Source organism: Schistocerca serialis, chromosome 2 (assembly GCF_023864345.2).
Source record: "Schistocerca serialis cubense isolate TAMUIC-IGC-003099 chromosome 2, iqSchSeri2.2, whole genome shotgun sequence".
Classification (NCBI taxonomy): Eukaryota; Metazoa; Arthropoda; class Insecta; order Orthoptera; family Acrididae; genus Schistocerca; species Schistocerca serialis.
Genome location: NC_064639.1, coordinates 797,286,219 through 797,309,794, shown reverse-complemented (window position 1 = coordinate 797,309,794; position 23,576 = coordinate 797,286,219).

Below are 23,576 nucleotides of genomic sequence, written 5' to 3'. Positions count from 1 at the left end.
TATACAGAAATACACATATATGACATTGATCATTTGTATCAAAAATTCATCCTCCTATCTTTGAATGCAGAGGATATGTGAGTGATGAATTTTTTGAAGTCTGTGATTTTACGTATGAGGTTTGGGAGAAAAGTAATGAAATTGATTTTTTTATCTGTTTCAGTTTTTATTTTTTTGCAAGCAATAGTATATTCCCCTTCAAAGTAGTTCCTTTCAGCAGCTATACACTGGCAGGGTCCTTGTTCACAGTGCTGAGAGATGCTGGTAGAGCCTTTAACATGTCAAACACATTCTTTTGAGTGTAGTCCAGAGTCCCAAAAAACATCCTTTTAAGACATTTTTCAGTTTCAGGAAAAGAAAAAAGGTCACAGGGACTCAGATCAGATAAATATGGGGGCTGTGAAACAACAGGAATACCTTTTGATTTCAAAACTTCTGTGATAGAAGTGGCCATGACATGGGATATTTTCATGATACAGCACCCACTTGTCTTTAAAGTCCAGTATCACTCAATTCACTCTTTTTATGAACCTTTCAAGGATATCTTTGTAAAATATATGGTTGACAGTTTGTCATGTAGGAGCAATCTCACAAGAGCATGCACACATTCAACATTTTCTTTGGTTTTTGCAGTTGAAGGTCTCCCTAAGCAACAGTCATCATCAACGTGTTCTCGGACTTCCAAATGTGATTTGTGCCAACGGATAACTTGTGCACTTGGTGAAGGATGCTCCCCATAGACCAGCTCCAATCAGATTTAACACAAAACTTGATGGCATAACATTGCTCTAAATTCTGCTTTTTCATTTTCATAATGCACAACAAAAACACTACTTCAGATGGCCGTAAGGAGTTCAATCTCGGACTGAGCACCTGGAAGGGATGAATACACCAGTCCACACAAGCAGAACAACACAACATTGCCAGATTGCTTGAAGTGTTGACAGTCTCATAACTTTTCTCACACATCTCATACAAAGTCTTACTTGATGATGAGAACTGCTATTGTGATTAGATGCCCTTGACTCATAGTACCTTGTAGGATAGAGGAAGATTGCTTTGTCCACATGCTGCCAACTGTATGGTAATAATGACTATCTTAAGTTTAATTGTTCCACTAAAAGGTTTATGGAAATTATTTTAATCAGTAATTGCAGAAATAGAATAGTCCTGTGATAGTTCTAAACTCTTTCCTCATATAAAGTAGTGAAGCTCCATTCATGGCTTGCTGATTTTGTAGAAAGGGTATATTGCACAAGAACTTTGCAGCAACAGGTGCAGAAATTGACTCACATAAATAACCACCTTATCAGAATTAAGAAAATTCAAAGGGGTGACATGCCCTATGAAGTGAACATAGGCCTAATTGTGTCACAAATATTTTTGCAGTTAGTTTTTAAAATTTCATTTCTCACCCTTTCTTTACATCTTTGCCCTTGGAAGTGGTGTCAGTGATGTTAACTCAGCTGTCCCATATGGAACTTATGAAATGTTCTACCCAAGATTGTACGTCAGTGGGTCAACAGCTTGTTTTTGTAATTTACTGTGCAGTGTAACAAGTGTTGTGTGATAATATAATACAGACAGCCAAAATTGAAACACTGTGCGCTCATAATTTAAAGGAGAGCCTTCTCGCTTGAGTAATTTTATGGACTGCTGATATTTAAGCTAAATCCTCTCCAGGCCTTTTAGAACAGTTTTCTGTTTTAGTAGCCCAGTCCATAATTTAGCATTCTATGTCATGTTAGAAATATGAGTGACTTTTCTACTCAGTGTGTCAGTCAGCATCACTGTTCACTTGGAAGAATAAAAAAATCTAGGAATCATATTGAAGTCAAGGAAAACAAAAAAAACTAACATCCATTTTCCCAAGGTTTACCTTAAGACAGCTTATTTGATAACTGTGACAGACTGTGAAATTGTTGGAATATCATTTGTCTCATTTGCAGTATCAGATACAAAATCAATGGCAGTAATTTTCTTTCTTCCTCAGTCATGATAAGCCTTCAACATACAGGAAAGTAAATCATTTTGAATATGTTCATATATATCTTTGGAAACAATAGCCTAGGAAAGGTGATGCTAAGTGCAGCATTGAGTTCAGCTGTGAAAATTATGATACCGTAGAAAATATTTGGATTTGATTGGTCATCATATTCATCATGCCAGCAAAATGTAAACTCAAAATGTAATGAAATTCAAAGTTTTAGTGAGCACTGTGACAACTAATGGAAACATGATCAATTTGTCTTTTAATCAACTTTCTATAAAGGCTATATAGCTATTGTTGAATGTTGCATTCCTCTTTCAACATTCTGCTGCAGCTAATGATCACTCTTGTTCCTTAAAGTACAATTTTTGTGGTATAGTGTCACATATCCAATATATTTTCCTGTAAATGTCTACTCTGAAAATTGTTGCTATTACTTTAATTTTATTTTCAGTTTTATTAAGTAATTTGGTTTCAGGTACTGGTCTCCCAAGGCCTTTGATATGTAGCTTCAAATGACAGGAGAGAGAAATTAATTTCCCTAAGGCTTTGCACTGAATTTTCTTTTCATATGTCATCAGAACTCATGCCTTCAAGCTCAGAATTGCTTACCTGATCCTTCCATATGACACATTGTAAAATCTAGGTGAGGTATTGGTAATTTAACTGCAGAAAATGAGAAATAACTCCTTTCTAGAGTTGCTGACTAGACTTTTATTTCAGAAATACAATAGCCTTCTGAGACAATTGACATTACAGGTATTATAAAACAGTGTGGACATGGATTAGTGTAGAAATATGCTGTGTATCTGTCTCATTAGCTGAATGACTGGAGAGAAAGACTAACATCTCTTTGGCGAGGTTCATCTGTTTGAGGGCACATGGAGACCCTGTGGGATAGTGGCCATAGTGTTACTCCAGTTCACAGACTAAAAGACACCTCCAGCCCCAGTTCTTGTATTCACCTCTTGACACCAAACTTAAGAGTTAAAATATGGACTTTGGCATTGCACCGCATTTGTAGAGTCATGCACAATCAAATTTCGTATGTGGGTTGACCTGAGCAGGTGAGAGCCAAGTACTAGATGGTGATGACATTAGTGTAGTAATTCAAATAAATTACTACATAGTTATCTGCCATAGAAGTAGGTGAATGAGTTAGTTTAAAAACTTTATTTCTGCAGAATTTTCTCAGATGCGTGTATTTAGGTGGAGGTTGTGCCACATGATGAACTATTGCTGCTAAGATGTAGAATTCTGTATAGATGTTAGTATCTTCTGATAAAAATGCTACATCATATGAAGCAATGAGTAAATTTGCATAACAAGATTTAGGGAGATAGTTTACAAATAGTTCGATTCAGATGCATGCGCTATATGAACGTGTGTCATCCAACATTTTATAAAAGTTTATAAATTTATTATTACAGATGATTTAGTAATGATGAATTGTGGCAGGTGTTAAGTACTTACTTAAATTTATATATTTCTTCTTTAGAGGTCAATAGATTGTGTTTCAATTTATCTGTGATACTATTATTACTACTACAAATATCACAATACCACTAATAATAATAATAATAATATTTATGCATTAATAATAGAACAGAAATAAATTTGATAAAATATAAAATAGTGCACTTTATAAAATGCAGAAAGCTAGTATCCTATAATTACATTACAGCTACATACATACTCTGCAAGCCACCATTTGGGTGCATGGGAGAGGGTACCTCATACAATTCCTAGTCATTTCCTTTCCTGTCCCATTGCTAAGAGACTACCTGAAAGAAGCTGCATAAATATTCAGTCATATTTTCATAAGATTTCAATGTGGTGCAAAGACTGTTAATTTGCTTTAAATATTCAGAAATGTAAAATTGTGCAATTCACAAAATGAAAAAAATGTAGTATCCTACAATTATAACATGAATGAGTCACAGTTGGAATTTGCCAACTCATACAAGTAGTTGAGTGTAACACTTAGTAGGCATATGAAAGGGAATGATCATATAGCCTCAGGCATGGATGAAGTAGGTGGTAGACTTTGGTTAATTGGTATAATATGGGGAAATGCAATCAGTCTACAAAGGCAATTGCTTATAGATCACTCAAGCACCCCATTCTAGAATATTGCTCAAGAGTGTAGCACTCATACCAGGTAGTTCCAACAGGGGATATTGAACACATAGAGAGAAGGGCAGCACAAATGGTCACAGGTATGTGTGAACCATGAGAGAGTGTCACAGAGATACTGAAGGAAGTCTTGAAGATAGATGTAAGCTATCTTTAGGTAGCCTACATATAAAGCTTAAAATTGTCCATGTCATAAAATGCTTTAATTGATTACTCTAAGAATATGCTACAACCCCCTATGTGTTGCTCACATAGGGATTGAGACGACAAGATTAGATTACTTACAAATGTACGCAGAGTATTTAAAGAATCATTTTTCTAATGCTCCATACATGAATGGAATGGGAAAAACTGTAATAACTGGTGCAGTGGGATATATCGTATGTCATATACTTCACAGTGTTTTACAGAGTATAGCTGTGGATCTAGATTTAGGGGAAAATGACCATGCACATGCTTACATATGAGCCCTAAGTTATCTTATCTGCATGGTCCTGATGTGAAATGTATGATGGCAGCAGTAGAATGTTCTCAAGTCAGCCTCTAATGCTGGTTCTCTAAATTATCTCAATAATATTTTGTGAAAAGAATGACTTATACCCCCCCAGGGATTTCCATTTGAGTTCACAAAGCACCTCCATAACACTCACATATAGACTGATCCTAAAGGTAACAAAGCTAGCAGCATACATCTGAATTACATGGATGTTTCTCTTTAATCTGCTGTGGTGGGGTCACAAACACTCCAGTGACATTCAAGAATAGGTCACACTAGTATTCAACAGGGTGAGAAGAAATGTTGCAACAAACTTCAAGCAGTTGTAGAGGCTGTCTTGAGAATCAAATCAAGGGTAAGAATGTGTGCCTAGAGACATCATCCAATGACACTACAGAGCACTGAAGTTATAGGTGCTGGTGCTGGCACCTGCCACTTGCCACGCCTTTGGTAGCAAATGTGACTTTCTACACAGATGGATTGTAGGCATAATGTCTCACAATATTGTTTGTTATTCAATGTTTGCGACTGCTTTCCATGACTGGCAGTGGAGAATACGGAGCCTTGTCTCCTGTAAATGTGTTGTTCTGTTACCTTGGTGGATGATGGTTTTCAGACACAGATTTCCATCTGCAATTTATTATTCTCTTTGATACTAAAAAACATTAAAGATCTTAGGGGGTTCCAGGAGAAAAGCTGTCATCCACCGAGGCAATAGAGCATTACATTTGTAGGAGACAAGGTCTGCCTATACAACAGCTAGCCTCACCTTCTTCACTGGTGATCATGGCAATCAGTCACAATCACTGAATAACAAACAACACTGCAAGACATTCTGCCTATGGTCCATCAATGAACAAAGTCACATTTACACCAATGCCTGTAAGTTTGATGCTCTGTAGCATTGTTGGATGACATTTCTGGGCACAGGTTCCTGCCCTTGATTTATTTCTCAAGACATCTCTCTACAACCCCTTGAACTTTGTTGGAACATTTTTGGGACACCCTGTATACATGGTCTCCCATATAGATGAGCTACACTTTCCTCAAGTTCTCCCAGTAAACCAAACTCAACCATTCACTTTCCATACTGCTGACCTTATGTACTCATTGCATTTCATATCGCTTTGCAATGTTGCACTTACATATTTAATCAATGTGTGTCAAGCAATACACTACCAATACTGCATTTGAGCATTAGGTGATTGTTTTCTCTATTCATGTGCATTAACTTACATTTTTCTACATTTAGACCAAACTGCCATTCATCATAAAGGCATCTTTTATCATCCTATAGCCACTCAATGTCATCACCTTCTGCTATATCACAGTATCATCAGCTGAGAGCTGCAAAGTGCTCACCCTGTCTTTCAGATCGTGTATGTATGTATGTATGTATGAGAGTCATCCTATCAAACTTCCCTGAGGAACTTCTGACAATGTCCTTGTCTCTGATGAATACTCACTGTCAAGGACAATGTACTGAGTTCTGCTATAAGGGGCAATCAGAAAGTCTCCATTTGGAGGCTGTATGGTCCAGAACTGGTATGTCTATCAAGCAAAATCACCATGAGCATTGAGGCATCATCCCATCAGTGCACCAAGGAGGAGATATCTGTGTGGTAAAACACTGTGTCCTGCTGTGTGGAGAAGTCTGTAATTGCCCGCTGTATTTCCTGATCTGACAGGAATTGTCAACTATTCAAAGCCTATCTTAAGGGTCTGAAGATGTGATAATCACATGGGTAGAGATTAGGACTACAGGGTGGGTGTTTTTATGTCTCCCACTTGAGATCATGTAACTTCTGCGTTACAACATTTTCAGTATGGGTATGAGCATTGTCATGAAGCAGCAGCACCCTTCTGTTCCATATTACACAATGGTAGTTTTTGACAGACATGGCACCCCATTTCACAGTGGTGGTTTTTGACAGACATGCTGCCCCATTCACATTCTTCATTCTTCGATGAAGTTGTACCAGTGTTTGTCCTTCAGCAGCCAAGAAAAGAATAACAGCAAATTTGTCCTGTTTCAGTAATAATACTGCCATAGTTCACATTTCTGAATTTACTGTACACATCAGAAAAACATGAATGCCACACTATTCCCTTGCCTACTTGTTGTTACTTATATACCCACATCAAAGTTACACCACATTGCATATATGCTGTAGAAATGCTCTCAAATTGAAACTTTTTGATCACCCCTTATACTTAAAAAGTCTTTGGGCCACTGAAATATCTGGGAATCTAATCCATATGCTCAGACCTTTGTTAACATTCTGCAGTAGGGCACCATGTCAAATGCTTTATGGAAATCTAGGAACATGGAATCTTCCTGTTGCCCTTCGGTAATGGTTTGCTAGATATCAAATAAGAAAAGGGCAAGCTGTGGTTTATGTGAGCAATGCTTTCTAAGTGTCTGCTGATTTGTGGGCAGAAAATTTGCCGTCTCAAGGAAATTTAATATATTCAAACTCAGAATATGTTCAAGAATTCTGCAGCAAACCCATGTTAAGGATATTGGTCTGCAGTTTTGTGGGTCCTTCCTTTTAGCCTTCTTATATACAGGAGTCGCCAGCACTTTTTTTCAGTCACTTGAGACTCTGCTTTGGGCAAGAGATTGATGATAAATGCAGGCTGAATAAAGGAGAATAAAGGAGCAGTGCCTTAGAGTTGTCTCTGTAAAACCAAACAGAGATTTCATCCAGACATGGTGACTTATTTGTTTTCAACTGTTTCATTTGCTTCCCTACATCAGACATGCCTACAGTGGTCAAACTATGGTATGTTTGTTCATTTCTCCTGTGTGACTGATGTCAAACACAAAATTTAAAACTTTCAGTTTTCTGCTTGCTATCTTTTGTTGTCATGCCATACTGGTCAATGAGTGACTGGTTAGAAGCCTTTGACTTGCTTAGTCATTGTAGATAGGATCAAGTTTCTTGGGTTTTTGGCAAGATACTTTACTAAGGTATGAGTCGCTCTTCTTTAAGGCGAATGAATTTCTTCTAACTTTTTTCTGTTTGTCATTTGCACATTCTTTTTGATCCTAGAGTGCAATAGTCTCAACTCCCTCAGCATTTGTTGCATTTTGTTGCAAAACCACGGTGGATCTTTCCCACCCATAACCCAAGTACCTGGCACATACTTCTCCAGACTGCAATTAAAGCCAGTTTTAAACCTCACCCAGAATTCCTGTACACCCATCATTTGGAAACTAAGTGAAGCTGAATGCTAACAACAGCTTATTCACTGTTTCTAACAAAAAGACTCTCCTAGCCTTCTCAGTGAATTTATTAACTTTAGTAAGCATCATGATTATGATGACATTATAATCTCTAATCATGATCTCTAACCCTTGTCACTATACTGACACTGTAAATGAGGTTGGGCCTATTTGAAGCTGCCAGGTCTGTGCCCTGTCAAACTAGCTGCTCAAGACAGTTCTCAGAGGTAGTGTCCAAACCTTCTTCAGAAGACTGTCTGTCCATAACACCTGCAATGAATTCATACATGTCCCAGGCTGTACTCGGTAGGTTAAACTCACCTCCAACGCATGTGAAATAATCTCGGTATTTCCTCACTACTGACTGAGTGTAGACTTTCATGAATGATTCTAAAACTATCATAGTGAAATTGGACTGCAGTATCAATGAGCTAAATTGGAATAAGTTAACTTATAAATACATGAGTGAAACAATTTGTTGGGATATGAAATGGAATGATCACCTAAGCTCAGTTATAGGCAGTTATAGGTAGGACAGAAGGGCACACTTTGGGATTCATTGGCAGGATACTTGGATCCCCTGGTAGAAAATACTGTTTCCATATTTTTAGTAACCCTAACGGATGTGCAAATGGAAGATATAGATGTATCAGTGCGTGTAACAGCATCCATTTCCAGTGATGATACGTGAAGCAGGAAAGCTATTGACATCGCAGGCTGGTCATGTGAACTTCTGTAGTTGGCACATATAAGGCCACCCTGTGACTGACTGACTTTCAGTTGCTATTATCTGACTTTGTCTCTACAAGTGAACTGCGACTGCTGCTGCTGTTTACCTTAACCAAATTGGGTTTGTACTGTATAGTGCTTTTGACGAGCATGTGATTCCTGCCACCCCAAGACTGAATAGAACTTTGCTAAATGTTATAATGTCCATACACATGCATGAAAATGAGTAGTTCTTGAACTTACATAAATTTCATTAGGAGCTGTTGCACATTAATTTATATCAGAACCTACTACTTATATTAATTTCCATCAAGAACTAATATAGTTTGGTTTTGTGAACAACTGATAATTTTGTCTTTTGTTACAGAAGTGACAATGTTATCTTCCTCTGCACACTATTTAAGATCTTTCCTTCTTGCTAATGAATATCATTTATTTCTTATTGTATACAATTATTCAGCTCGTTTCTATATTAGTGTTTCTTTATTTTTCTATCAGTTATATGTTGACTGGAATGCAACATGTAGACAGTAAAAATTCATAATTAAGTTGCAATTAATTGTTGTATATTTTCAATTTGCAGGTGGCACTCTAGACTGTGATTACAAAATTGGTCCTGTGATGTCTCATTTTTGATCCCCGTTGGTGTTCAACATTAAAAACGATCCCGAGGAAAGCATTCCATTGGGTGTAAATACCACAGAGTGGTTGTCAGTAGTGCAAGCAGCTGAAGAGGCACTGGCTTGGCTGGAGATGAGTCTGCAACAAGACAATATCAGTACTGTCAATTACACTACTGATTCCAGTGCCCAACCATGTTGTAACACAGAGAGCACCATTTGTCGCTGTCCTTGGGACTGATTTTTTGATTATGTTAAACTGAAGTATTTGATGATGGAGAGCAGTATTCTGGAACATGTTTCTATGTTTATTTCACTTAATTATGTACCATTAATGTTGAGAGTCATGAATGGAAACACAAATAGCAATAATGTGATACACGGTAATATGATTTAGAGAGTTACAAATGTCTGCTACCACACTCATTTACAAAACTGGTAATCATTAAAGATGAGAAGAATTATTTCCTTTTATGAGCATTTAGCCTGCTGTAGATTAAATATGACATTGTGATCCTTACTTCAGAACTATACAGAAATGATAGAAAGTGTGAGTGCCCCTGAGATTTTAAGATTTATTGTGTCAGTAGCAGATACCAGTACCTACTAATGTTTTACAAGTGTAAGAAACCCTCATATGAGATTCCTTTTTTGTATGTTATAAAAATGTTAAATAGATGTAACTTTTTAGGTAAAAATATTTATAAAATCATACCAGGACAGGTCAGGTCCATTTGTGTGAGTGTGAACTTCTGGTAACAAACATGTTTATTTTATTTCAGTCCTGTTAACATAAATAGGCAGTAGCCAATAGTTATCTGACATTAATTTTCTTTTCTTATGAGAACGGATTCAGTTTGCTTCTTTTGGACTGATTGTGGCATTGCATACAGAACTATCATCCAAATAAATTTTTCGCAACTGACCTGTAGGACGTGTTCATCAGTTGAAGATGTTGCACCACCTTGGAACACAAACTTTGTTTTGCTGTATCATTAATCAATAATGACACAGTGAATATACACAGTGCATTGAAATGAAGCAGTGGGCCAACTCGCTTCAAAACCTGGACATAATACAAAAATGGTTATAAAATAGTACAAAACTGTGTTCTTGTTATATTTTTGGGATTGCTGATAATGAATCTGATGTTGGAACTAGAAAATTCAAAATGGCAGTTACAATATGGAAGATCGAAATTATAAATTTAGCAGATGTGGGTAAACTTTGGGTATAAGGTCTCTTCAGGTCACTGATAATGAATTAGAAGTCACAATTGCTGTTTTGAAATGTTTTATTTGATCATGTACATTTTTCAATCCAAATCATAGTCACACTTGTCATTTGTGTTACTATCGCTGTTAGAAGAGTCGCTATTGAATTGTCCACTGGGAGATGGTTCGAAAAGCAGATCTGTTACCTCAGGTGGCATCAGTTTGTCTTCTTCAAGTGTCATTTTCTTTAAGCTTGAGATGAGTGGATCCAAAGACGCCTGAAGTCATGTGTCATTTTCTCATGGGAATATTGCCATAAAATCTTCTTGGTAACACCAGATATCATTATTCCAAGTTTCCAGCACATCTTCAGATGCTCAACGAATTGGCAATGGGGCAGCTTTTATTATGACATATCTGTGAATGAAGACTATGTAGAATTATGTTGGCGCTGAGTACAGTGGTATAAATTCATATACCATTTGGCCATCTTAAAGCAGTAGGTTTTATATTTCAGTATTATTGGCACATTCACTTGACATTGTCTGCATGATCACTTTGCTCTCAACCATAAACTCCTCACAATTCACCAAAATTTGTGCTGTTAAGGGTACAACACCAAAAAAGTGACTAATAGTATTACCATCATTTGTCGTGCACGATCCCTGTTTTGAAAAGTCAATCAGCAAACGGAAATTGTATTTGAAGTTCATTTTAATTTTCACTTTTCATACTGTGACAGCAGGACCTGGTGAAGATCACCTCTAGATGTGAGGAATAAAAGAGGAGCAGATGTTGGTAGTGACCACTACCTTATGCTGGCAACAATCCATCTAAAAATAGCTGCATGCAAGAGACATTGCAGGCAGAAGAGGATTAATTTTAATTTTTGAAAGTTGGACATTACAAAAGTCTGAGAGGAGCGTTTGATCCAGCTGAAAAATCGTTTTGAAGTGCTTAGCAGAGGAATCAGAGAGAACAACATTGAGTGTCAATGAGATTCAGTGTAAACAACCTATGCACAGACTCCTAAAGAAATTCGTGGAACAAAGGACCACAGCAGACAAGACTGGATCTCTGGTCATACTTGGGATGCAATACAGCAGAGGATGATGGCAGAACTCCAGCTAAATTGCACACAGACAAGGGAAGTAAAAGAAGAAATTCAACAGGAACTCTGCATATTAAGTAGGATGGTGAAGAGGAGTTTCAGAAAAGAAAAGAGAACCTTCATCAATAATCTTTCAGCTGAGGCAGTAGATCCCTCTATAACAGCAGAAATTTTACACCCAATCCTGACTGCTATATGGGTGAATGAAACATATGTTATAGTACTGAGTGATTGGAAGAGAGGCTTGTTCATTAAGCTCGCCAAGAAAGAAGACCTGCAGTGTGTGAGTTTGCGATAATTGGAGAGGCTTCACCCTGCTGTCAATCCCAAGCAAGATCTTCTCATGAATAATCCTAAATAGGATAAAAGAATATCTGGACTAGGAAATAAGAAGAGAACATGCAGGATTCAGGGAAGGTTGCTTTTACATTGACCAGATAAATATCTTGAGAATAATGGCTGAACATTCATATGAATATCAGTTGCCACTTTACAAGCTGTTTGTAGACTTTGAAAAGGCCTTTGACAGTGTAATTAGAACAACAATATGGAACTCACTCCATAATTTTGGAATTCCAAAGAAAATAATTGCTCTTGTCAAGTGCATGTATGAAAATGGCACACACCAAGTTCAACAAGGTCTGCTTTCAGATTCAATAGCAATGAAAGCAGGAGTTAAGCAAGGCTGCATGCTCTCACCAATATATTTAACATAGTACTGAATCTTGTAATGATGCAAGCAATGTATTACATGAGAGGAACAAAATGGAGCAATGGAACACATAGAAGACCTAGATTTTGCAGATGACCTTTGCCTTCTATCTCACAGCCTCAATGACATGAAAGAGAAATTAGAAGATCTGAAATCTGTGGCAAAGAAAGTCAGTTTGAAGGTTAATGCCCAAAAAACAAAAGACATGTGGGCAAATGATAACAACATCACAGACCTTAAGCTTGAGAGCCAGATAATCGAAAGGGTCAATAAGTTTTGCTACCTTGGAAGACTGATTCTACCATGTGGTGGTACAACAGAGGACATTAACAGCCTCATCAACAAAGCAAAAGGCGCTTTCACAATTCTTCACTCTATCTGGAGGTCGAAGGAAATAACATTGAGGACCAAAATGCACATATTTGAAAGTAATATAAAATCTGTGCTTCTATATTGACCTGAAATGTGGAAAGTGACAAAGCAGCTAATCCATAAGTTGCAGATATTCAGCAACACATGTCTGAGGAACATCATGGGGGTACGGTGGCCAAATGTAATCACTAACAAAACACTCTGGGAAACAGCCAACCAGAAGCCAATTGAGCTGCAAATAAAAACCAGAAAGTGGCGATAGTTAGGACATACACTTAGGAGACCAAACGAACATATTACGAAGGAAGCACTTTATCAGATCTTGCAGGAACGACAGAGGTGAGGCAGGCCCAAAATGATGCGGAGATGATCAGTTGAAGTAGAAAGTCAACAACAAGGAATAGGGTGGGAAGAAGTGAAAATACTGGCAGAAGACAGAACAAGAAAGCAATCATTTGTTGCAGCTCTATGCTCCACATGAGGAGTCAAAGGAATTAATAATAATCAATATATTGTGACATACTGTTTCTGCTCCACAGATGACGCCTACAACGTTTCCTCCAATTTGTCATTGCTGTTCTTATAAGCTAAGTATAAACTGGACCATGAACCTTATGCAGACATGGAGTGAAGATTCCCCAAGACTAATGTTTGCAGAATTGATCTCTTTATCATGAGTGAATCAATGTTATTAACTTGTTTCGTTTATTTCTTACAAATATAACAATGTTGAGCTGATCAAATGTCTGTTATAGCTTATTTCACTTTGCTGTTGACTACAGTCAAAAACAACTGATATTTAAGCACTATATTTCTGTAACTGACAACAGTATGGAACAGAACAAGAAATTCAGGCTGGTTTCGAAGATATTCTTGTTTCTCTGTGTGGATATTTCAGAGATTCTTTCAATGCTTGCAGCCTCAGCAATCTGCAAAAACACATCAATCGTGGCTTTACGTTTCTCCAAATAACATTTTTATTGCTTTTGTCAGACATCACAGTAAGATCCAAAGGTGCAACTGAAATGAAGAAAACACCTGCATGGTTGCTGTTCTTGTTGCAGTAGATCTGTCAAAGCCCTACAATCTGAGGTACAAACATCAAGAAAGTCAGAATCTATAATATCACATTAATTTAGTTTTTTGCCCCATCAGTCAACTTCTCTGAAAGACAGTCCAGCAGTGCCTGCAGTTGCATTTGAACTGTAGTTCCAGTTACTTTTATATTCAATGTTAGTAGGTAACAAATGTTTATAGCTGACAAAATTTAGGCACACTGTGGATATATGGACATCTGGACATATGATGGCTCTTATTTGCAGTATCTCATACAATGAGATTGGTTCCCTTAGTCATTTTACTGGAGATAATGGTTTCTCTGTATCTTTATATTCCTTCTGGTATTTGGCCATTCACCCCAATGAATTTGTTGTAATCACTTTGAACAAGCTGGCGGCTGTAGGGACACCATTCACACGAAGACTCATTTACTTGGCATACACCAACTTTGCTGTGCTGTTCATTGATCTGAGTTTCTGCATCTTACGATACTTTGTTTGTTCAGTAGTATCATTGAATGGGGATTAATGCTGACCAGATGTCTTCCTTTAATTCCTTTGTCTAGGCAACAGTGCCATGGCTAAGAAATTCTATAGTGCAATATTAATGTTACCACACTAGTATAAAACACAAAGCATTTATATGAATGATAATATGAATATGGACAGTGTTCAACACAAAGGTAATACATCTACTGTTTACTGGCAACATCAAGTTTGTCACATTTCTCTTTAACGCTGGTTCCACCTCATCCACAAGTTCAACAAAATAAATTGCACTTGATTGTCATTAGCAGCAGTCAGATGAAATGAACTATGGACTGCCTACATCCTCAGGACAATTTTGACTGTATGGCTGACACATGACTGCAAGTACCTGCTGCCCGAGAAGGTCAAATATTTGAACAGAATTTGGCTTAAAATGACCATTTGGAGAGCAACTATGACATGCATAATTTTTATTTAATTGTCTTAATCACACAGCTTTTTGAACAGAATTACCAGTTTCAACTGTGCAGTAAACATCTTCAGATTCTACATTAAAAGCACAAGAAAGTACATTACTCACTAATATAGTAAGAGATTAAAAATAGATAACAGAGGTTATAATAAAAACAATATATGGCGGCGCGTGTAGAAGTACTAATAAACCAATCCGCGGAAAATTACGAGTTTTTAAATCCCGTGTGTGTAAAATGCAGTAAGAAGGTGAAATATGGTGTTAAATTATGTTCGTGGTCACAGAAATGGATCCATCGTCAATGTTTAAATGTCTTAGAGGAAAAAAACATGACCTGTGATTGTGGAAATGTGCACTGTAACTATCGTCATATCGTGTGTTTACAAACGGAATGCGAAGAAGAATGCACGACTTCTTCATTAAAATATGATCTTATGTTAGCTGAACTATATGTAGAGAAGCTTGAATCAGTGATAGATAGTGTACAGAAGCTGGAAGAAGTGATAGACCATTCAAAGGGTAGTGAAACGGTTGTAAACGAACAAAACGGTAACTTTATTAGGCCTAAAAAGTTTTGTCGTGTTAATCGTAACGAAAACAACTTTCGTCTCCCACAAGCAAATAAGTTTGAATTTTTAACGTGTGATGAATATGAAATATGTGAAAAGAGCCAAAGAAAGGAAGCACTTTCATCAAATGCAGCGACCACAAATCATTTCAGTAGGCCTACGAAGTCCTGTAATAACAAGAAAGGAAATACCATAAAATACATGGAACATACTTATCGTGCAAACAAGATATCTACCAATACAGGTAAGAAGAAAAAAGAAGATATTTTCATACTTTCAGACAGTCATGGAAAGGGCTTAGCCGACATTTTGTGTAACATGCAAACTATATTCAAGGTTAGTGGAATAACGAAACCGGGTGCCCCTTTGCGTGAAGTTTTAAAAGACTGTGAACATTCTTTGAAGCTTGGAAGCAACTGTCTAATAATAGGAGGTGCTAATGATGTTTATAGGAACGAGAGCAAACTCGCCACAAGAGCTCTAAGAAGTACATTACAGAAAATTACAGATGTTTACTTCTTCATTGCCAGTATCCCACAAAGACATGATCTTATAGAAGAATCCTGTGTCAACAAAGAAATCAGTTACTAATAGGAAATTTGAGAAAAAAGCCTCCCAAATGCCACATATGTGGACATACCATCCGCAGAGAGAAGTCATTTTACAAGGCATGGGCTTCACAGAAATAAACTCGGAAAATCATTCATTAGTCGAGAAATCCTTAATGCAGTGAAGGCAGTTAAGGACAAGAATAGCACGACCATACCACTTCCGCCACCAAATACAGCAACTGAAAATTTCCAACAAGAAAATGAAACTGAATCACTGACAACAGGTCCAGCACTAGAATCTCCACTTTCGTCACAAACAGCTGAGATAAATGAGTCAACTAGGACAGAAGTTTCCAAAGCAGCTTCAGCAGAAGCAGCTACATACTACGCAACTGCATCATTAACAAGAAAGAAAATGCCTGATGTGCCAACAGCCAATGACCTTTCATCAGTATTGGCCGCTCCTCAGTCTTCAACAGTGAAAGACTTTTCACCAGCATCATAACAGAAGCAAACAGAAGAAGCACAAGAACCAGGAAACTTTCAACTCTGCAGGATTTTTGGTACCCGGCCTCAGTTACAAGACTAACATAAGGCAGATACCTTCAGATACACCAACTTCCAAGTCAAACCGGCAACAGACTCACCTCCACTGTCATCAACAGAAGAATAACCATGCCACCAGCTCATCTGAAGGATTTTTTAGCATCAGGTCTAAAGGGAAAGGCGCCACCAAGATAAGTGAAAACAAATGCCTAACAGTGTTTCACCAAAACATTCAAGTCATAAAGAACAAAGCACAACAGCTAGAAGTAGAATTGGAAAAATTTGATAGCCAAATTTTGTATATCACTGAACACTGGTGCAAAGGGAAGCAAATTGAACACATTGCATTAGCCTCATTTGACCTTGCATGTTACTATAGCAGAATCTCAATGAATGGTGGAGGTTCATGTATCTATGTAAAAAAAGGTATGTCATTTAAAGTAAGATATGATCTTTTAGATCTAGGTGAGGACAAACATTTCGAACTTTCCGCTGTTGAAATAATAGGACCTGGCATAGCAAAAAAATTTGTCATATTTTGTGTGTACCGCTCTCCTAGTGGAGACATTGATATATTCTTCTCAAAACTGAATCAAAGCTTAGACATGGTTTCTGGACCAAAAGCAAATGTAATTGTCTGTGGTGACTTAAACATTAATATGATGAAGCCTGATAAGGCTAGCAACATATATGTGAATATTCTAAGCTGTTACGGAATATCCTCCCTTGTTAATTGTCCAACTAGAATAACGAAAGAATCCTCCTCATCTATAGATCATGTAGCTACAGATATTGATAGTAAAAAATGTCATATTGTTGTCCAAAACCTGGGCCTAGCAGACCACCTCTGCCAGATCTTAAAAACTAACATTCATGTAGGAACTCCTCCTAAACTTTTTACATACAAAAGAATGTTTTCCAAATCAGCCCTGCATCAGTTTAAATCCCAGCTAGAATATGAAGATTGGAGGGAAGTCTATGCAGAAACCAACGCAAATCAGAAATTTATCATGTTCATGTCAATTTTTAAACTCAGATTTGAAGAGATGTTTCCCAAAACTCTTTTTCAAATTAAAACTACAAAGAGAAATCAGTGGGTGACTACAGGTATCAAAAAATCCTCAGAAACTCTTAGATATCTCAACTCCATAAAAAATAATCAATCTAACCCAGAAGTTCTGCAATCCTACAAAAAGTACAGGAAAATTTACAGAAAGATGTTGCTAGCCGCAAAAAAACTTTCAAACAACAAAATATTACTTGAAGCTGAAAACAAGAGCAAAGCAGCCTGGAACATCGTCAAACAGGAAACATCTAACTCTGCTAAAAAGGACCTCAATTCACATATTAAAAACAAAGATGTACCAGTAGGTAACCCTAAAAAATTAGCTGATTTTGTAAACTCATATTTCAGTACTATTGCAAAAAAATTACAGCAGAAATTTCCAGATACGTATGATTTACCTACTCAGAACCGGCCAACAAACTCAATGGTGCTCTTGCCAACTACAGAAAGGGAAGTGGCACTAGTAGTACACCAACTAAAAAATAAAACTTCGGTAGGACTTGATGAAAACCCACTCTGCGTAATTAAAGATTGTATAGACTCCATAAAGGGCCCATTAACAGACATAATTAATGAATCTTTCGAATCTGGATACTTTCCGGAGTACCTAAAACAAGCAAAAGTTATACCTATCCTTAAAAACGGAGATGTGGAAAATGTAGAGAACTACAGGCCGATCTCTATACTGTCTATCATCTCTAAAGTAATAGCAATACTCGTCAAAAAGAGACTGCTAAATTACCTGAATAAATATAATCTTCTTTCCAATGACCAATTTGGTTTTAGGCCCGGAAAAGGCACACAATATGCTATAGCACAGTTCACTAAAGTAATTTTAGAAGCACTGGACAAAGGTGAAAATGTAAGTGGTATCTTTTTAGACTTGTCCAAGGCCTTTGATACAGTTGACCACAAAATCTTACTTCATAAATTAGGGCAAATAGGAATAAGAGGTGTGACAAAGAAGTGGTTCAAATCATACTTGGAAAACAGAGTTCAACGAGTTGAGATATCACAAGTTTCAAACAATTCCCTTATAAAACACCTGTCTGACCCAGAAAATGTGAATATAGGCGTCCCACAGGGAAGTGTATTAGGCCCAATATTGTTTCTTATATACATTAACAACTTCCCACAAAGTATCAGACATGGCGAAAAAATACTTTTTGCTGATGACAGCAACATAGTAATAACAGGTGAAAATCCAACACAACTGTCAGAAAGAGCAAACAAGGCTCTCAATGATGTCCACAACCGGTCATTAAAAAATAAAGTAACCCTAAATGTAAAGAAAACTAACTTTCATAATCAAAATATAAACAGAAATATGAGAAACAGAACAGAATGCATGTTCTTGAAGTTAATTTTACCTTCTTCCTTCATAAGACTGACTTTAGAGCCTTGACTATGTAATGAGTTTCAGAATGATTTCTGTAATCACTTTTTATTTTAAACATTTTGTTAAATTCTGACCAATTCAAACTGTCAGAAGATGAGTATTTCGCATAGATAAACATTTTTTAAAAACTCTTGCTTTCTTATATTCAACTGAGAATATTATAATGAACTGTTCTTGTAAATTAATTACCTTTTATTCACTTGTGTTATTATCTTTGTTATATATGCATCAATGGCATCTAGGATTGCCTTACATCCTATGTGTAGCTGGTTATAATTGTGTGGCCATTTTGACTCATTTTCTTTTTCTATATTATGAGTTGCTGCAGTGCAGCACATTGAGAAATATACTTTTCTTATTACAACTTCCATAATTTGTTTTTAATCTCTTACTATATTAGTAAGTAATGTCTTTCTTTTAGTTCTATTGGGAAATTCAAAGATGGCTAGGGCACAGCTGAAGCCAGTAATTTTAAACAAAATGCATTGTGATCAAGATAATTCAATAAAAATAATAATCAAATATTTGCCTAGGTGTGCAGTTTTTTGAATGGGGAATGATGCTGAAAAAGAAATCATTCAAAATGTTCATCACAGAAGTATCTACAGTACAGTGTTTGTTGATTAATGTTCTATTCAGTAAACAAACAATTGTTTAATTGATTGTTAATGAATTTATTAATTATTATGCATTATTGCACAAGAATTTTCACAATACTGCACAATAATTGTCAATCTTGTGACACTGCCACATGAGAGAAAATGACTGTCCACCAAAAAAACCCACATTAGCACACAGGTATATTTCATCTCATTAACTATACTAGTAAAGTGGTAGGAGAGCCATTTACAAGTGTGGTGCCACACAAATGAAATATTTAACCAAGGATTTCAGATTATATTGGTAGCAATTTAGTTTTTATTTATTTATTAAATTAAATTATTTATTTTTTAAATTATTTATTTATTAAATTAAATCAGATTATATTGGTAGCAGTTTAGTTTTTATTTATTTATTAAATAAAAACTAAACTGCTACCAATATAATCTGAAATCCTTGGTTAAGTTGATATACACCATTACACTAGTTAAAAATGTCATAAACATACCTTCTGAAGGGCTAGCAATCTTATTTTATCCTGACAACTGTGCAGGATCACAAGTGCTAGCAATCTTATTTTATTCTGACAACTGGGCAGGATCACTCTTGTATATTAAACAGGCCTCTCGAACAAAATCTGAAAAATATGTCATCAGATTTACTGTTTATCGGCAACTGTCAAGACCCGTTTCATGTTGACTTGTGACTGGAATGCCACTGCAGCATTGGATGAGTATGTACCAGTCAACAAGCTTCTGTGGGCCTAAAGTCAGAATGTGCATCTTTTTCTATTTCTGTTCTCTCCATGTTTGGTTTGGTAGTGTCATCAAATGGACACTGATTCTGATGGCTTCCTTTCATTCCTTTGTCTGGGCAGCATTTCAATGGCTTTGTCATTCTGTTGTTGACGGCAAGATTAATCAACCGTGCCCATTGCATATCACACCGCTGACAGTGAAATTATGGGAATCCAACCAGGGCAGTGCCAATGTGAATGTGCGACTCTGTGGCACAGCTTTGCTACCTGCGGTTTTCAAGAGGAGAAGAACAGAACAGAACTGACTAGACCTGCAACTGAATCATGCATTATAACTATAAACTTTGCATATGACGTTTCCCTATACATCTTTAAAATAGCAACAACAGGCTGTCAGGATTCTCTAATACACAAAAGCTGAATGAACACTTTTTTGTTGAACTTGTACATCTTCTCAATTTGTAGTGAATATAAGGAAAAGCTGAAACATAATTTAAAACATTCTTCTATATTTGCAGGAGTCTAAAACCTAATACAGAATCACTTAACTTCTTCTGTTACTAACACGCTCATGTATGAAATAAGAGATAAGAATGTGGATGAAGTGACCATTGTCTATAATTTCTCAAATGTCGCATGAGTACTTCACTATTTCTACCATGATGTTTAACCACTAGTTCACTTGTCAAATGAATTCAGTACCAATGCAAGTTATAGCAATGTTTTCAAAAACTGCAGAATTTTTTCTCTCACTTTGAATGGTCTTGCTACTTTTTTTTCCAAAGTCATCTAAGAGGAGTTGGGCCCTAGATGAAGAAGTAAGGAAATGATTGTCTTAAGCTGCCACACAGTGGAGTGCTGCCTTTAATTTGGTGAAAATATGTCAAAGATTTGATGAATCAGTGATTAATATTAAACAAATAATGCCTCATATTGCAGCTAACTTGTTTAGTTTAGTTTAGTTATGTCATGTCCCATTGATCATTTTCACGATTATTTTATCTATATGATGTGGAACAAGTCAGATTACAAGATATATATACACACATGAATAGTGATAATACATTACTGTTACTGAAATTTTTAGTTCTGCACGTGCAATTACATTTACAGGCAAGATTTTTTGTTGTTGAAAGTGTTGTCCAAAAGAAATGATTTTAAGCTAGATTTAAAACTTGATCTGCTACCTGCCAGACACTTTATGTTGTTGGGCAAATGATCAAAGATTTTTGTTGCTGAATAACGTACTCCTTTTTGGGCAACTGACAGCTTTAATAATGGATAGGAAAGGTCATTTTTCCCTCTAGTGTTGTACATATGAACATCACTGTTCTTCGCTAATTGAGATGGATTATTTATAACGAATTTCATTAGTGAATATATGTACTCTGATGGTGCAGTTAAACTACCTAACTCCTTGAATAGGTGCCTACATGTCGTCCTTGTGTGAACACCACTAATTATTCTCACTGCTCTCTTTTGTGCAATCAATATTTTATGTCTAAGTGGTGAGTTACCTCAGAAAACTATTCCATAAGACATTATTGAGTGGGAATATGCAAAGTATGTTCAGAGGCTGATATGTTTATTACCAAAACTAGCGATTATATGAAGTGCGAAAGAGGCTGAACTTGTTGTCATCAATGTGAACACCCAAAAGTTTGGAGAAATCTACCCTCTTAACTGAGCCCTGTTCATATGCTGCATCAATTGTCAGTATGACTCTATTCGGTGTACAGAACTGGATATAGTGAGTTTTTTCAAAATTAAGGGAGAATCCATTTTCTGAGAACCACTTAATAATTCATTGAAAAACATCCTTAACAACATCTTCAGCTGCTCTTTCTGGATTTATTATAACACTCATATCATCTGCAAAAAGTACTAATTCTGCTGCTGAACATTATTCCCATGAGTAAGGAACAGCAGAGGACCCAAAATTGAACCCTGTGGGACTCCCTTTGTGATAACTCCCCATTCACTAGCATTTACCACCCTCTCAACATTATTTGTGTTATTCAGCACAACCTTTTGCTTTCTGTTCGAAGTACGATTCAAACCAGCTGTGTGTATAGCCTTCAATTCCATAAAACCTGAGTTTTTCTAGGAGTGTGACATGATCCACACAGTCAAACGCATTGGAGAGATCACAAAAAAACCAACTGGTGATAATTTTTTATTTAGGGCTTGTACTATCTAATGGGTAAATGTGTAGATAGCATTCTCAGTTCAGTAGCCCTTCCGGAACCCGAACTGTGACATGAGTAAATTATTTTCACTTAAATGTGAGACTACTCTTGAGTACATAACTTTTTTTGAATATTTTAGCAGTGAGACTGGTGTATAATTATTTAAGTCATTCTTGTCCCCTTTCTTATGAAGAGGTTTGACAATTGCGTATTTCAATCTGTCTGGAAAAATACCCTGTGCTAGCGAAGCATTACATATATCACTAAGGACTCCACTTATTAAATTAGAACAACACTTCAAAATTCTGTTGGAGACTCCATCAACACCACATGAGCTCTTGTTTTTCAGTATATTTATAATTCGCCTAATTTCAGTGGGGGATGTTGATGCTATTTCTAAAGGCCTTAAGTCCTGGGGAATGACATTATTAACATATTTTTTTGCTTCCTCATCTGAACCCTTTAACCCTATTTTTGCTGATACATTCAGAAAGTGATTGTTAAAAATACTTGCAAGTTGTGAATTATTACTCACAGCATCATCATTTAGCTTTATTGCTATGGTATACTGTGCAGTGTGAGACTGCCCCGTCTCCCATTTGACAATATTCCATATAGCTTTAATCTTATTATCCGCATTATTAATTTCTCTCAGAATACATAAGATTCTCAACTTCTTAATGACTTTCCTTAAAATATTATGGTATATTTTGTAGTAAGCAAGTAACATCGGATCCTGACTTATTCTGGCCAGTCCATATATTTCCCTCTTCCTCTTACACGATATCTTAATTCCCTTAGTAATCCTTGGCTTTCTTGATTTGTAATGGTTTTTTGGATAACATTTCAGGAAAGCAACTCTCAAGTATTGAGACAAATTTATGGTGGAATAAATTGAAATTGGCGTCAGCACCAGTTTCTGTGTATGCTTCATCCCATTCTACCTCTTCTAGGTTGCTCTTAAAACTCTGTACCCTGTTCAAATCAATAAGCCTCCCTGCCTTATATGAACCAGCCTGAAGCCTGTAACGTGCTGTATGTGTTTGATTGGGATGAAAAAACCTCTACTGCTGCTTGTGGATTTGAAATCATGATGCAAGTTATTTCATTCAACATGCTTTTGCAGATGTTTTACCTCTCAATGACACCTCATTTGATATATTGCAAGCCAGAGCATATGACATTAGGTAATGCATAACAAAAACTGATGAATCCCAAGAAATAGTGAAAACCAAATTTGACATATTTGAAAGAATAGGGGAAAGAGTAAT